Source organism: Panthera uncia, assembly GCF_023721935.1.
Source record: "Panthera uncia isolate 11264 chromosome B2 unlocalized genomic scaffold, Puncia_PCG_1.0 HiC_scaffold_24, whole genome shotgun sequence".
Taxonomy (NCBI): domain Eukaryota; kingdom Metazoa; phylum Chordata; class Mammalia; order Carnivora; family Felidae; genus Panthera; species Panthera uncia.
The window spans coordinates 17,117,294-17,135,174 of NW_026057580.1; positions in this window are offsets into that span (position 1 = coordinate 17,117,294).

Consider the following 17,881-nt stretch of genomic DNA (forward strand, 5'->3'; position numbering starts at 1 on the left):
TGTTTGGCTGGAATGGGGGGATATTGCCAACAAGACTTTTTGGTTTTGGGCCATTATTCTCCTGATCCTTTGACGGAGGGGACAGGTTTTTCTTGGGGTCTTTGAGACTTTTTTTCTAGTGTCCATTGGCAATTTCAAGCTGGAGGTTCCACATTGACTTGTCTAGGTTATATGGGAGCAATAAGAAAACCAGTGAACTTACTACCATCTCAGGCTTCAAGCCTTAAGGTCCTGAACTGTCTGACTTTCTGTCTTTTCAAATCATCCAATACTTGTTAATGTGTGATGTCCATGGTTACTTGGTTGTAAGAGGTAGGACCTATGAGATATGTGTCTATTTCTCCTTAGTAGATTTAGATACTATTAGAAATCTTTTAAAATTTTATCAGAGAACCCTTAAAATGAGAAGTATGTTTATGGCACAAAATATAGACTCAAAACTTATAGGGCAAATTTGTTTTTATTTTTATGTAACATAAAAATGTTTTATTTGAAAACATCAAATAGTTAACGTGCAGCATATTAGTTTCAGGAGTAGAATTTAGTATTTCATCACTTTCATGTAACACCCAGTGCTCATCACAAGTACCCTCCCTAATGCCCATCACCCATCACCCCTCCAGCAACCCTCAGTTTGTGTTTTATATTTAAGAGTCTCTTATAGTGTGCCTCCCTCTTCTTTTTCCCTTCCCCTTTGTTCATCTGTTTCTTAAATTCCACATATGAGTGAAGTCATATGGTATTTGTCTTTCTCTGACTTATTTCACTTAGCATAATACACTCTAGCTCCATCCATGTCCTTGCAAATGCAAAGATTTCATTCTTTTTTGATGGATAATATTCCATTGTGTATATATTCCACATCATTTTTATCCATTCATAAGTCAATGGACATTTGGGATCTTTGCATAATTTGTCTATTGTTGATAATGTTGCTATAAACATCAGGGTGCACATACCCCTTCAAATAAGTATTTTTGTACCTTTTGGGTAAATACCTGGTAGGGCAATTGTTGGGTCATAGGGAATTTCTACTTTTAGTCTTTTGAGGAAACTCAATACTGTTTTCCAGAGTAGCTATACCTGTTTGCATTCCCATCAATAGTGTAAAAGTGTTCCCCTTTATCCACATCCTTGCCAACACTCGTTTCTTGTGTTGTTAATTTTAGCCTATCTGACAGATGTGAAGTGGTATCTCATTGTGGTTTTGATTTGTATTTCCCTGATGCTGAGTGATGTTGAACATCTTTTCATGGGACTTTTAGGCATCTACATGTCTTGTTTGGAAAAGTGTCCATTCATGTCCTCTTCCCACTTCTTAAATGGATTATGTATTTTTGGGGTGTTGAGTTTGATAAGTTCTTTATAGATTGTGGATACTAACCTTTTATCGGATATGTCATTTGAAAATATATTTCCCCATTCCAAAGGTTGTCTTCAAGTTTTGTTGACTGTTTCCTTTGTTGTGCAGAAGATTTTATCTTGAAATCCCAATAGTTCATGTCTACTTTTGTTTCCCTTGCCTCCAGAGACACATCTAGTAAGAAGTTGCTACAGCTGAGGTTAAAGAGGCTGCTGCCTGTGTTCTCTTCTAGGATTTTGAGGATTTCCTAAATCACATTTAGGTCTTTCATCCATTTTGAATTTATTTTTGTGTTTGGTGTAAGAAAGTGGTTCAGTTCCACTCTTCTGCATGTTGCAACACCATTTGTTGAAGAGACTGTCTTTCTTCCATTGGTTATTCTCTCATTCTTTGTTGAAGATCATATAGTTGTGAGACCATTTCTGGGTTTTGTATTCTGTTCCATTGATCTACGTGACTGTGTTTGTGCCAGCACCATACTGTCTTGATGACTACAGCTTTGTAATATAGCTTGAAGTCCAGAATTGTGATGCTTCCAGCTTTTTCCTCAAGATTGCTTTGACTATTCTGTGTCTTTTGTTGTTCCATATAAATTTTAGGATTGTTTGTCCTAGCTTTTTGAAAAATGCTGGTGTTATTTTGGTACGGATTGCACTGAATGTGTGGATTGCTTTGGATAGTGTAGACATTTTAACCGTATTTGCTGTTCCAATTAGTGAGCATGGAATGCTTCCATTTCTTTGTGTCCTCTTCCATCTCTTTCATAAATGTTCTATAGTTTTCAGCATAAATATCTTTTACCTCTTTGGTTAAGTTTATTCCTAGGTATCTTGGTTTTTGGTGCAAATGTAAATGGTATCGATTCCTTGATTTCTCTTTCTGCTGCTTCATTATTGGTGTATAGAAATTCAACTGATTTGATTTTTTTTTATCCTGCGACTTTGCTGAATTCATGTATCAGTTCTAGCAGTTTTGGGGTGGAGTCTTTCAGGTTTTTCACACAGAAAGCCTACTTTGTTGAGGGTTTTTATCAAGAATGGATGCTGTACTTTATCAAATGCTTTTTCTGCATCTATTGACAGGAACATATTCTTATCATTTCCTTTATTCAAGTGGCATATCACATTTTTATTTATTTGTGAATATCAAATTACCCTTGCAACTCATGAATAAATCCCACTTGATTGTGGTGAATTAATCTTTTAATGTACTGTTGGATGTGATCTGCTAGTATTTCGTTGAGAATTTTTGCATCCATGTTCATCAGGGATATTGGCCTGTAATTTTCCTTTTTAGTGATGTCTTTTTTCTGGTTTTGGAATCAAGGTGATGCTGGCCTCAGAATAAGTATGGATGTTTTTCTTCCATTTCTATTTTTGGAACAGTTTGAGAATAGATATTAACTCTTCCTTCAATGTTTTGTAGAATTCTTATAGCGGCAAATTTGAAAAAATGTTCAATCCAAGATACAAGAAAATAAGAAGTAGAAAAGTCTGTGACAAACTAAAGAATGCGTAGAATGTCTCAGGGAATTTAGATTCAAACTTTGTAAAATCACCAGGCTGGTGAGACAAAATTTAACCTAGCTTGAGTACCCTAAGTTTTAATTTTAAAGGAAGGTGAAGTTCTTGAGTCCAGTTTCTATTTTCTTCCCCCTCCCTCAATTATACTTTAATTCTAAAGAGACGTAAAGAGACATAGAAAATAATTCACTTACTAAAGGTGTAAGTTATTTCATCATGATATCAGTCAGGGTCAGGATAACAGAAAAGAAAATATTGGACAAAAAGTATCATATGGTTTCTATTTTCATGCATAATATGTTTCAGTATCTTAGAAAGGAAAAGACATTTTTCTTCTTCAAATAAACTAGACTCCAGCCTCTTCTCAGATCTCTTCTAATTTTTAATTATTTTCCTCAGAAAAGAAAAAAAAATGATTAGGTAGTACAGATTTAAACTTTGCAGATATTTCATTATGTAAATTAAGCATTAATGTTTGCCTTATGAGTGGAATTAATTCATAAATTTGAGTTTTGTCCTAAATTTACAGAACATTTAAAAGAAAACATTCTTCCTGCAGAAATATTCTCCTGGACTGAAAAATTTCTCCTCAGTCCTTTCTAAAACCACTAAGGGTAGTAAGTAGTGATAGGTAAGAGCACAGTTGTGAGCCTGATGAAGAAACCTGGCCTAATTACAAATTACAGTGAAAACTCTTTCTGACCTTCAGCTAATGTTTAGATTCTTGTTGCATCTAATATGTGTCCATCTTGGTCTCTACTCAAGAAGCTGATAAGTATGGACTACATTATAGTCTGCCGCCTTGCCTTCTGATTCATTTTAGCTTCAGCCATTGAGAGGCTTCTGGCAGAAGTCAAAGGTGAAGAGAAGAGTAGGGTCAGAGTATTAATTCCTCAAGCTCCTCTCTTAGTAGGACATGGGTTGATAGTGGTTATACTCCCTTATCAAAAGTCAGAACTCCTGTTAGATGATTTTCTTATAGAATTCTTTCTGGAATATGGTCCCTTTACCTAGTTGGTCATGGAGGTGTTAACTCCTCTTCTGCTATATCAGAGGTGCTTCTTCATCCCTTTAAAAAAAATGTTTAAGTCTACTAAAACCTTTATTTATAATTAGATACTCCATTTGAGTGTGTCATCTTTCCTGAAAGACCCTTTTCTGATACGTTTTTATTCCCTAAATGCATATCTTCTATGTCAGGACATTTCCACATCTCACAAAATTAAGACTGTCCAAATCTAGCTATTAACAAGCACTGTAGACTAACAGCATTTTCTTACAACTGGAGTCAAGTAAACCCCAAAGTTATAAAGTAAGCAGAGTTGGGCAGGAGTGCCATCTGGGGTGTCAGCACCAGCTTTGAGTCAGAAAACTGTTGTTGGAATTACATCCTCAGCATGTATTAAATAAATAATGTATAAATGGCTAAATAATGAACAATCAACCTAACCTAGCTGAGCCTCAGTTTCCCAATCTTTGGAATGGTAACAACCAAACTTACTTCACTGGCTTGTTGTGTTGATTGCATCAAACACAATACCACCATATTCTTTCTTAGTAAATACCATTAGCTTGAAGAAAGAATTCATTAATTACCTTCCTCATCTTCCCTCACCTAGGCATAATTCAGAGATTATTCTATTATTCTAAGTAGCTAGGTATGCATTCCCCTTCCTTTCCTCACCCCCTTCTGAAATTCTTTTGCATAATAATTTAGGGAAAATATACTCTAGCACCCTTATATTTCTTTTTGGATTTGAGTCTGATAACAAAAGAATGTGCTTGATTTTTGATTCATTATCTGCACACCTTTTATGAGTTCATTGAAAGTAGGAAAGAAAATTATCTAGCTGGACATAGGTTCTCAATTTCTTCATTTTTAAAATTAGAGGAAGAGATGATGGCAACAAACCCTTCCAACTGTAAGGCCCTATGAAATGCTTCAAAATATTTTTTTTAATTTAATGTTTATTTATTTTTGAGAGAGAGAGAGAGAGAGAGAGAGAGAGAGAGAGAGAGAATGCAAAAGGAGAGGGGCAGAGAGAGAGGGATACATAGATTTTTGAGGCAGGCTCCACGCTCTGAGCTGTCAGCATAGAGCCCAACGTGGGGCGTGAACTCACAAAACATGAGAACATGACCTGAGCTGAAGTCAGAAGTCAAACTAACTGAGCCACCCAGGCACCCCTAAAATAGGTTTTTTAAATAGTGTTAAAATCAAACAGTGATGTCATATACAATGAATTCCTGTTTTCTTCCATGGCTGTTGGATGATCTCCAACCAGTCAGGTGAGCACACCAAAGCTTCCCAGGGTAATATGGATGGGTCACTGCTGTGCTGAGACTTTTGACCCCATTGGTTCCTCAGAGCACACAAATGATGTGTGATATTTGGTCAGTGACATGGCTATAAATTTCCTCTTCCATTTACTCCAGGGTGCCATTACATATTATCCCAAGTTATTTTGTTGGTGGTGGTGATGATTAGTGTTAAAAATCCAGTTGGAAAATATCTTCTACCTGGTGAGTTTACATTTATATTTATTTTTACTATTGCTATATCTGGACTGTTTCTACCATCTTATTATTGTACTGTCTCACATATCATGCATTTTTAAACATTTTTAAGTTTATAATTCTTTCCCGGTTTTTCTTTTTTGTATTTCAATTGTTTTGAATTCTATTTCTTTTAATGTTTAAGACAAACTCTTACCATGCAAATGTAACATATTTACATATACATCTTAGCCTTATCCTTAACACTTAACATACACATTATTGATAATCATGGTTTTATATAGACAGTGTTAGATTAAATTTAGCTCAAATATTTACCAATTTCTTTACTCACCATATATTGTAACCTAGGCCCTGATTTGGGGATTTTTTCCTTTTTCTTGAAAGTACTTCAAGATTAGAATTTTCTTTTTTGAAGATAATTCTCTCAGTTTGTATTATAAACATCTTTATTTTTACATTATACCTTTTTGTTTCTTTGTCAATTTTTTATTTAAGTTCCAGTTAGTTAGTATACAGTGTATTATCAGCATCGGGTGTAGACTTTAGCAATTCATCAGTTACATACAACACCCAGCATTCATCACAGCAAATGCCCTCCTTAATCTCCATCACTTATTTAACCCATCCCCACCCGCCCACCTGCCCTCCAGTAACCCTCAGTTTGATCTCTATAGTTGAAAGCCTGTTTTCTGGTTTGCTTCTCTGTATTTTCCCCTATGCTCATCTACTTTGTTTCTTACATTCATAGTATTTGTCTTTCTCTGACTTATTTCACTTAGCATAATACTAACTCTATCCCTGTCATTAGAAATGGAAAGATTGGGGCGCCTGGGTGGCTCAGTCGGTTGAGCGTCCGACTTCGGCTCAGGTCACAATCTCATGGTTCATGAGTTCGAGCCCCGCGTCAGGCTCTGGGCTGATGGCTCAGAGCCTGGAGCCTGCTTCCGATTCTGTGTCTCCCTCTCTCTCTGCCCCTCCCCCATTCGTGCTCTGTCTCTCTCTGTCTCAAAAATAAATAAACATTAAAAAAAATTAAAAAAAAAAGAAATGGAAAGATTTCATTCATTTTTATGGATAAGTAATATTCCACTGTATGTGTGTGTGTGTGTGTGTGTGTATATGTGTGTATATATATATATATATATATATATACACATATACATACACGTCTTTTTGTCCATTCATCAGGTGACTGATGGATATGATTACATTATCATAAAAAATAATTAGCTAAATACACAATTCTCCTTCTCTACTATTTTTGTCTTTTAATGCTGTGATTATATATACAATATATTATTCTATTTCATTTTATACACAATTCTCCTTCCCTACTATTTTTGTCTTTAATGCTGTGATTATAAATACAATATATTATTCTATTTCATTTTATCTTTTATGTCTCTGGCTATCTATTTAGTATTTTCCATCTTGTCTGTTTTATTCTGAATTTTGAAAGTTTCTTCAGCACTATATTGCAGTTTACTTAAGTATCTTACAACTTCTGTTGTTTTATCATTGTTGCTTGCAAAGTGACAGTCATTGTGTAATTTTCACTCTCTGACAAATTGTGATATGACCAAAAAAAGCAACAGCAGCAAAACTTATAGGATGGATGTTAGTAAACTAGAAGAGAACCCAGTGAAAATATTAGGGCAGCCCCTTAAGAAATACCAGACTAAAATTTTCAAGATTATACTCAGGAGACAATAGTGAAACACTTTAGATGATTAAAAAACAAGTATAAAAACCAAAGGCTCTTATTTAAAAAGTGATTCAGGGGCGCCTGGGTGGCACAGTCGGTTAAGCGTCCGACTTCAGCCAGGTCACGATCTCGCGGTCCGTGAGTTCGAGCCCCGCGTCGGGCTCTGGGCTGATGGCTCGGAGCCTGGAGCCTGTTTCCGATTCTGTGTCTCCCTCTCTCTCTGCCCCTCCCCCGTTCATGCTCTCTCTCTGTCCCAAAAATAAATAAAAAACGTTGAAAAAAAAATTAAAAAAAAAAACAAAAAAACCCTAGGTCTAAATACACCTAAAATACTGTGTCAATGAGTATAAAAGTTTATTTCTTAATTGTACAATCAAAGGCAGTTTAGATTTGAAGTATTATGGGTATCAATACCAATAAGAATCAGATAGGATCTTATAGTATTGATAGAATTGCTCACATCCCTCCAGACTAGATACCTTTTATTAGAAAGTGTTGTATGCACTCCATTAGTTTTATTTTCTGACATTCATGTTAACATATCACCTCTTTAAATATGTTAAATACATTGATTGTATTCCTTGTGTTGTGGGTTTGGAAGACACAGTTTGTCTTTCCAACTTTGTGCTGATTCAATCAGTAATATTGTCAGAAACATACAATTGTATTGATCATTGTTACAAACTGAAGTCCATTTGAAAGTTGAGAGAGGGCACCTTCATAGTCATTGTGCCAGGAAAACAGGGAGGAAGAGGGAGAGGGTGAAGGAAAGAGAGAAAGAGAAAGAGAGAGAGTGTGTGTTATACTAATGAAGTAACATATTGACCCCAGATATACACCCAGATATTAATTTACCTAGACCAAGCAAGAAATGATGACGTAAAATTATTGAAAATTCTAGCAATAGCAGAGCAATGGGATTGTTTATTTTGTGTCTTCTTATTAACAAAAAAATTGCTCCTGAATATGAACCGAGGTTTTCCCAATCCTCATTGTCAATCAGATTTCAAAATATTTTAATAGGTTTATAGAGAATTGACCTAAAGAAAAAAATGGTCCTAATTGCTTAAATTCCTTAGTTGAGTGAGGATAGAAACTTTTGGATCTAGATTTATTTTCTATGAAGATAAACATACCCATGTATTGAGGATTTCAGCTCCCAAGGTGTACGAAAAATCTGTTTGGTTACTCATTCAACAATCCGTTTCTATTTATCTATTTACAGTGCGACCCGAAAAGCACTGAGTACTGGACATCTGAATATGAATAATATAAGATATTGCCCTCAAGTATACAATGACAAAATATTAACAGTTACAATATAGTGCTATCAGATAGTATGTTCAATGGCAAGTATGGAAATAAATTTCAAGAGCTTAAATAAATACAATAAGTTTTCTTTCTTCTCACTAATCAGAAGTAAATATCTTGTACATCTATTCAGTGCTGTTGCCAAAGACTAATTTTTTATTTTGAAGAGAGAGCACATAAGCAGAGGTGGGGGGATACAGAGAGAAAGAAGAGAGAGAGAGAGAGAGCTAGAGAGAGAGAGCAGGAGAGGGGCAGAAGGAAAAAAAGAGATAATCTTAAGCAGGCACCACACTCAGCACAGAGCCAAATGCAAGGCTTAATCCCACAACCCTGGGATCATGACCTGAGCAGAAATTGAGTCAGACGCTCAAGGGACTGAGCCACACAGGCACCGCAACAATGTTCTTTTTTATACTTCAAATACTTATCATGTTCTCTTCATGCTTCTCTCCTTACAGTAAGAGGATGTTCCTTCCAACCAGAGCCACTTATCCACAAAGGAAAAAGCATGTAGAAGGAAAAAAGGGAGTAGCAGGCCCTGAGTCAGAAAGATTTCCTTTATATCTGTCCACCTATATCTCATTTGGCAAGAATTGAAAGAATTGGATTGGGGCGCCTGGGTGGCTCAGTCGGTTGAGCTGCCAACTTGGGCTCAGGTCATGATCTCGCTGTCCGTGAGTTCGAGTCCCGCGACGGGCTCTGTGCTGACAGCTCAGAGCCTGGAGCCTGTTTCAGATTCTGTGTCTCCCTCTCTCTGACCCTCCCCCATTCATGCTCTGTCTCCCTCTGTCTCAAAAATAAATAAACGTTAAAAAAAATTAAAAAAAAAAAAAAGAATTGGATGACCTACCCCCGGGATCGTAAGAGCATCTGATGGAACTAATTATTTGACTGGACATATTGCTACCAGAGACAAACCCTGGGAAATTCCTTAGAAGGAAGTATATGGATGGCATTTAAGGTAAGCACCTGGCAGTGGATGATAAAATGTTAAAGTAATGTTTTTGCTACTGCAAAGCCCCCAGAGATTGAACGTCTCCCAAATATCCTCTAAGAAGCTTATTGTTTTCATGCACCACTTACTATATACATCAATTAAATTTCGAATCGCATGACTGCTACTACCATCCTAGGTACCGATGATTTTAGATGAATCTATTAATTGTAATTTTGATAAAGTTGCTTCAGTGGCTCGAATATAACTATGCCTTTCTATAAATGTCAATCTAGCGTCTGGTTTATTCACTCAAACGTAGACTTCATTGGCAAACTTCCCACCATTTAACAAAGGTGCGTTTAAATAACACTAAAGAGAATTTTTGCACGTACAAGTGAAACCAGTTCACTTCCAACTGTCTGATATATGGAAACTACAAAAAACTCATTTGATTATTTGGTCTGTCTGGCATCCTGCCCTGAGCTGCCATTGCATACAGCCAACATTCTCTGAACATGACTACTCAAGCATTTACATCGTTAATGACAGAACAGATTCTCAGAGCAGCTGAGATCCAGATGGTGGCTTAGGTGTGCCTTAGGTACACGAAAAGAATTACCTGAAGATGCTGTTTTTGAGGAAAAGGATGGAAAAGAAGTCAGTCACGAATCATTTAAAAATCCTTATCAAAATGCCCCTTCATCTTTTTGATTCTGTTGCAAATATGCCTCAGGCATCTCCAGGAGGCAGTGACATTTTATGTAACATCATACAACAATTTATTCACTGGAAAATTTATCCTGTAGCACCACATGCTTCCAAACATGGAGAGTACTGAAAAACCCCATTTTAGATGCTGGAGCTCTGCACGTAGGGAGGGTTTGCCAACTACCTTATCATAAATCAGACTTCCTAAAACAGTGGTTGAGATCTATACTATCTGTAAAACGAAGATAGAACAAACTGAGGGCTGATGGGGGGGTGGGAGGGAGGGAGGGGAGGGGAGGTGATGGGTATTGAAGAGGGCATCTTTTGGGATGAGCACTGGGTGTTGTATGGAAACCAATTTGACAATAATTTTCATATATTAAAAAAATAAAAAATAAAAAATAAATAAAAGATAGTCAGGCATATATGACCATATATGAAGTAGAGCTCTTCAAAGACGAATATTTATAGTTAACTCCCATGTATTTGTTACTATGTTTTCGCAGTAATTTGAATACACCCATATACGTGCATTTCTAGAACTTTTAGCATTTTGTTGGAGGAGCTGTTCTTTAATGCATAGACAACATTTCTGTTTATATACAAATAACATATTCAGAGTTATTTATAACCAATGTATTCAGAATCCACAACATCTCAAAGATGAGTCATTCTAGTTTGTTATATTTTTGTATTTGATGGGTTTATCAGATAGCACCAGTGATCCACGGTATCAACTGGAATTTATTTACAATATCTTGACCAAATAAGGATTTCTTTTTATATGATAATGTGAAATCCAAAGAATGACCAGCACTAATGAGTAGCTTCCCAATGTCCTCAATGTCCTACACTCCTTTTGTCTTTCTGTTCCACCACCCTTAGTATAGCGCTGCCATCCCCATGATCATCTCATAGTCACAAAGTACTTGCTCATCATTAGCTCCTGTCTTATTGCTGGAGGAAGGAGGACAGATTAAGGAGATCCTAGAGGCCCCTCTATCAGAGAAGGAATCCCAGCACTGGAATCTTTACTTTGTTTGGATAGGGTAAGTGGGAAAAGTAATGTTTGTTTTAACCTGTTTTGTCATAAATTCTGAATAAAAATGGTTCTTTTCATAAGCAAGATAGAATGAATAGTACAAGATCTACCAGAAGAATCTACCAAGATGATTTTCTATTTCTATTATATCTATGTTTCCCTATATTCCTTCCCTAAAATACATATGCCGTGTTGATTAATTTTGTTGATGCACAAAATTAATGATACATTTCTAAAGAGGTCATGGCTGTGCATTCAGAAATGGGGTTACTGAATACACATTCTTTTCAGAGACCCATTTTCAAGACAATAGCAATTTTTCAATGAAAGATGTGTCAAAATATTTACCTAACAATTATTCTAAAAAAGTGCAATGTAATCACATAGCCAATGTAAGTATAATGACATGTATGATGTGGTACTAAACACCCTCATATACTTATTTTTGATCATTGCCCACATAAGAGAATTAATTTTTTCTTGGACCAATGAAATCATCTTTCTCATGAGTAATTTTAAAATTAGATGCAACATATCTTATTTTGCATTCTATAAAACTATAATGGGAAAATCCCCAATTTTAATCCCCCCTGCAGTTTAATTATCAAAGCGGTATCTGTGACTACATTAACTACAAGATTACTTTTTCTGATTTAATTACTTTCTGAATTACACTGGTAGGCTCTTCCAAAAGCAGAAAGCTGTGGTAGGCAAACTTCTGAGATTGTGAGTTAAACTTTTTGTGAGGCACGTGTACTAATTTCTACATTAGTTCATGGCCATCATTAACATCTCCTTTACTAGAAGGTATATGAAAAAGGTAATTTTTTAGTATGACAAATATTTAGCAGTCTTAGTCTCAAAGATTAGTTATTGGATTTGTTTTTTCCTAAAAAGAAAGGGGGAATTTATAAGACTTAACAGAAAGATTGCAATATGACACATAATCAAGACAATATTTCCCTGGCCATCATGCTATTAAGGCAAATCTTTTTTTTGATACATCATTCTACATCATACCAAATATATTAAAATGTATCCATGTATTACATATAATACAATTTCCACATGTATACTTTGCATACAATTTTCCAGCTTTTTGAGGCTGATAAAAATTGTACATATTTAAGGTTTACAGGCTGATGATTTGATAAGCCTAAATGCCTTCCATTGCCTATGTTTTTGGTTATTTAAATGATTTAAGTTATTAGTAAAGTCTAATACTGGATAAGATCTCTGAGTCTGATTGAACAATCTAACTCTTTATGTTAACTCAGCTTTTCTCTGCATGAGAAAAAGTGAAAACCTGTTTGTACGTCCCAACTTAGTGAGGAACAACATACTGAAGAAATGAATGACTCTCCATAGATTCCTATTCTCTTTATTTCATAACTAAAGCAAAGTTTTCAAATTTTTCATGATTTTAAATGTAAACTTTGGCTCAGCTGCCCTAATTTACTATACATATTATTCAACCACCAAATTGGACCATGATTCTAAAAGTGATTTCCTTCTTAAAACCTCTCTGACACAAGGAAGACTTGAAGGGTATTTCAATATCTTTAACTAGACTTTTAACAATGGCCTTTTGCCATCTGTGTCAGGTGGATGCTTAATTCTTCTAAATATTAGCTCTGGGCCTCTCAAAATCCATAAGACTTATATGATCGATACGAGTAATTATCATGTACGTGGCCAGTATTGTATAATTTATGATGCTATTGCTCAAGTGAATTTCATTCGAGCAGATATATTATTTAATAATCTAGAGGTAAAGAAAATAAATGTTTTATCTCAGATTGTAGCATCTTTTATTCATTTATATGTTCAAGAGCTATAGCATCTATATTCTTGATACATTTCAAGGACCGGCAGCAAATCATAGGGCATTTCACAACACTATATAACAATTCTAAATGGATATGCTTATACGCATGGTTCTTCTGACTAAATCAGATGGGATTACAGTGTGTAGGTCCTACAAAATGCACTTAAAAGTAAGATATAGTAATAAGTCATAGATGATTTCTATATGATGCAGATAACGTAGTGTATTTATGCATCTAAAATATACTCTCTTAACAGACTATTCATCTATTATGTTGTAATTTATATAAGAAATGATTCTTATTTCAATATTCATCAAAACAGAGAGAAGAGAATGAATGTAGAGCTCTATGCTCTGAACATCCAGCTTAATATTCTCTACTTATCTATTTATAAAACTTATTTATACAGTAGTAATGGCTTTCTATTTAATAATTTCCAGGGAAATTTCTATTTAATAATAATAATTAATAAATAAATAAACAAATAAATAAATAATAAATTTCTATTTAATAATTTCCAGGGAAAAAAAAGGGGGGCAAAATAAAGTGAGATAGATGTACCTAGTCTAAAGATAAGATAAACTGTTACAATTTTTCTAATGAGGAAAGATAGGGAGACATCTGTCAATACCTATAACAGCCACTCTTAGGGGTAAAGCAATATGAGCTAGGTACATTATTAATACCCTTTATGAATCAACCATATATTTTATATTAAGTCGAGAGTTAACATGAAAGCAAGCTTCTGCTAAAATGCAATATAACTGTAAAAAAGCTTCTATTTGTAAACGTAGCTAAAACATAATTTTATATTGGAATAAAAAAATCACATATGTTAAATGTTCATTGCAAAAACAACTGTCCTCATTTCTCAAATACAAACACACACGTACACACACTCGAGCCTTGTCCTTTAGAGTCACCCTCCTACCCCAAATCTATCCTGAAATTGCTGGCAAAATCAACATGGGCTGGATAGAGACAGTTGATGTAATAATTACCATCCGTTATGGATCTTGAAAACAATGAGATCCCACCTTACACCTGTCAGAATGGCTAACATTAACAACTCAGGCAACAACAGATGTTGGCGAGGATGCAGAGAAAGAGGATCTCTTTTGCATTGTTGGTGGAAATGCAAGCTGGTGCAGCCACTCTGAAAAACTGTATGGAGGTTCCTCAAAAAACTAAAAATAGAACTACCCTACGACCCAGCAATTGCACTACTAGACATTTATCCACGGAATACAGGTGTGCTGTTTCGGAGGGACACATGCACCCCCGTGTTTATAGCAGCACTATCAACAATAGCCAAAGTATGGAAACAGCCCAAATGTCCATCGATTGATGAATGGATAAAGATATGATATCTATCTATCTATCTATCTATACACACACACACACACACACACAATGGAGTATTACTCAGCAATCAAAAAGAATGAAATATTGCCATTTGCAACTATGTGGATGGAACTGGAGGGTATTATGCTAAGTGAAATTAGTCAGTCAGAGAAAGACAAAAATCATATGACTTCACTCATGTGAGGACTTTAAGAGACAAAACAGATGAACATAAGGGAAGGGAAACAAAAATAATATAAAAACAGGGAGGGGGACAAAATAGAAGAGACTCATAAATATGGAGAACAAACTGAGGGTTACTGGAGGGGTTGTGGGGGGGGGGTGGGCTAAATGGGTAAGGGGAACTAAGGAATCTACCCCTGAAATCATTATTTCACTATATGCTAACTAATTTGGATATAAATTTAAAAAAATTAAAAATTAAAAAATAAATAAATAAATAAATAAAATGTAGTAACGGGAAATTTGAAATGCCCCATCTTAGTGGAAAAGTTACTGATAGAATTCATACCTCCAAAAATATTCCTGGCACGGGAGAAAAACAGTCACTCATTTATACTCTTGTTCAATTACAGTTGTCTAGTTCCATAACACAAGAATATGGCTATTCCCATTAGGATGGGATAGATTATTTGGGCTATTTTTATAATACTTTGGCATTTTTATCTTTTTAAGAAAACTTGTCCCCTGTCAACTTGTAGGAAATATTCTTGTCCAAGTATTTCCCCCATTTCTCAAAATGAATGCCTTAAGGGAATCTTCCAGGTATTTAGATTATTAGTAGGTAGAGGTTAAATTATGGTTAAAAGCGTGTAGGGTAGGCAGAGGAATAGAAGAGAAGCTTTAAGTAACCACTTCACTCCTAAAAACTAAGCAATTTTCTCAGAGGAAAGTCATAGTCACTGGAGATTTGCAATGTGGTTAGAATATCTTCCTCTCTTGATATCAGGTGCCTGGAATGGAATATACAGTTATTCTCTCTCTGGTATACTGGCACAAGTACAGAGACAGCAAAGAATTTTGAAAGGATTTTTAAAAATCTCTCTTTCTTAGAAAATAAGTATTCCTTCTTGTTCTAGAAAATATTAACTTTTTAACATACAACTCAAGGCAGAAAACTGTTATGGATGTCATTGCTCCTCCGCGGTACCCAGAACTTGTTTTCTTTAGCTGCATCCTGAGCTTGATATATTTTCATGTTTACGATGGATACATTCAAATAGGAAAAGGCACCAGATGTACATGATGGTATTTAAACAATCTCAAATAATTAAAAATATTGGCTTCCCTTTACTTTTGAATGTATGTTTTATACTAAACCATGTGTTTTATGTAACTTATCTATTTGCATTCTCTGTATTTCAGGATAGGGCTTTTGATGTTGCAAACTGATAAAATTGAACTTGGTTTTTCATATTATTAAGTCCCCATCAAAATATTTATCACCTCCAGTAATAAGAGATATGTAGATGTTCTAATATGACATTCACCTATGACAAGTGGAAAAAATCACAAATTATCATGTGAATACAGGGTTTTAATTTAAACAGTATAATAGTCTTACAACCTGTTCTGCAAATTCACTGCAATGTTAATAACCTCTCATTCCAGGCATGGGGATAGGCCCCTTGCATGAAAGATATAATAGAGGCTAAAGTAGCAACACTCTTACATCAGAACTCAGTCATGTAAGAATCCTCTGTAGGATGCTGAATAGAGGACCAGTCAGAATCCTAAGCCTAGGGAACCATTCCAACCTATATAAGCTACTATATAGAATCCCCTAGATTCTGACACCTTATTTATTAGGATTGAGGTTATGTGTACAATATTTTTCAGCCAACAAAACTACTTCTTCATCCATTATGCTAATTAATGAACCTACTGGTGCCTAAAAGAGATAATCATGATTGGAAATTTTGGTTAAGAGCCACTTGTGAATCTTTGAACTTTGAACAGCATCTAACACACTACCCCAGATTTTGTATTCTAAATTAGAGAACATCATGGGTTAATTAACCATTCCTAGGGTACAAGTTAAAATTAGCATATTAAAATATTGAAAAATAATTTCAAACAAGTTAGCAAGAACTTAGAACGCAAATATGTTCATATTATGGAAATTCATGTTTTGAATCAAGAATACTGTATAAACCTCATAATGTTGGATAAATGGCTTTATTAAATAAATTCCTAGGCACATTAATTAATAGCTATAGCTTATGTTCCATATATAAATGACGATTTGTTTTCTTCCATTTTCAGAATTCTTGTAATCTGAGTTCATTTAAAAAAGAAAGGAAGAGGGGAGGTTCCGGAAGATGGCGGCATAGGAGGACGCGGGGCTCACAACGCGTCCTGCCGATCACTTAGATTCCACCTACACCTGCCTAAAGAACCTAGAAAACCGCCAGAGGATTAGCAGAAGGGAGTCTCCGGAGTCAAGCGCAGACTAGAGGCCCACGGAAGAGGGTAGGAAGGGCGGCGAGGCTGTGCGCGCTCCACGGACTGGCGGGAGGGAGCCGGGGCGGAGGGGCGGCTCGCCGGCCAAGCAGAGCCCCCGAGTCTGGCTGGCAAAAGCGGAGGGGCCAGACAGACTGTGTTCCGACAGCAAGCGCGACTTAGCGTCTGGGAGGTCATAAGTTAACAGCTCTGCTCGGAAAGCGGGAAGGCTGGAGGACAAAGGGAGGGAGAGCTGCTGAGCCCCCGGACGGCAGAGCTCAGCTTGGCGGGGAACAAAGGCGCCAGCGCCATCTCCCCCGCCCATCCCCCAGCCAAAATCCCAAAGGGAACCAGTTCCCGCCAGGCAACTTGCTCGCTCCGCGCAAACACCCAACTCTGTGCTTCTGCGGAGCCAAACCTCCGGCAGCGGATCTGACTCCCTCCCGCTGCCACAGGGCTCCTCCTGGAGTGGATCACCTAAGGAGAAGCGAGCTAAGCCTGCCCCTCCACCCCCCGTGCACCTTGCCTACCCACCCCAGCTAATACCCCAGATCCCCAGCAACACAAGCCTGGCAGTGTGCAAGTAGCCCAGACGGGCCACGCCATCCCACAGTGAATCCCGCCCCTAGGAGAGGGGAAGAGAAGGCACATACCAGTCTGACTGTGGCCCCAGCGGTGGGCTGGGGGCAGACATCGGGTCGGACTGCGGCCCCGCCCACCAACTCCAGTTATACACCACAGCACAGGGGAAGTGCCCTGCAGGTCCTCACCACGCAAGGGACTCTCCAAAATGACCAAACGGAAGAATTCCCCTCAGAAGAATCTCCAGGAAATAACAACAGCGAATGAACTGATCAAAAAGGATTTAAATAATATAACAGAAAGTGAATTTAGAATAATAGTCATAAAATTAATCGCTGGGCTTGAAAACAGTATACAGGACAGCAGAGAATCTCTTGCCACAAAGATCGAGGGACTAAGGAACAGTGACGAGGAGTTGAAAAACGCTTTAAACGAAATGCAAAACAAAATGGAATCCACGATGGCTCGGCTTGAAGAGGCAGAGGAGAGAATAGGTGAACTAGAAGATAAAGTTATGGAGAAAGAGGAAGCTGAAAGAAAGAGAGATAAAAAAA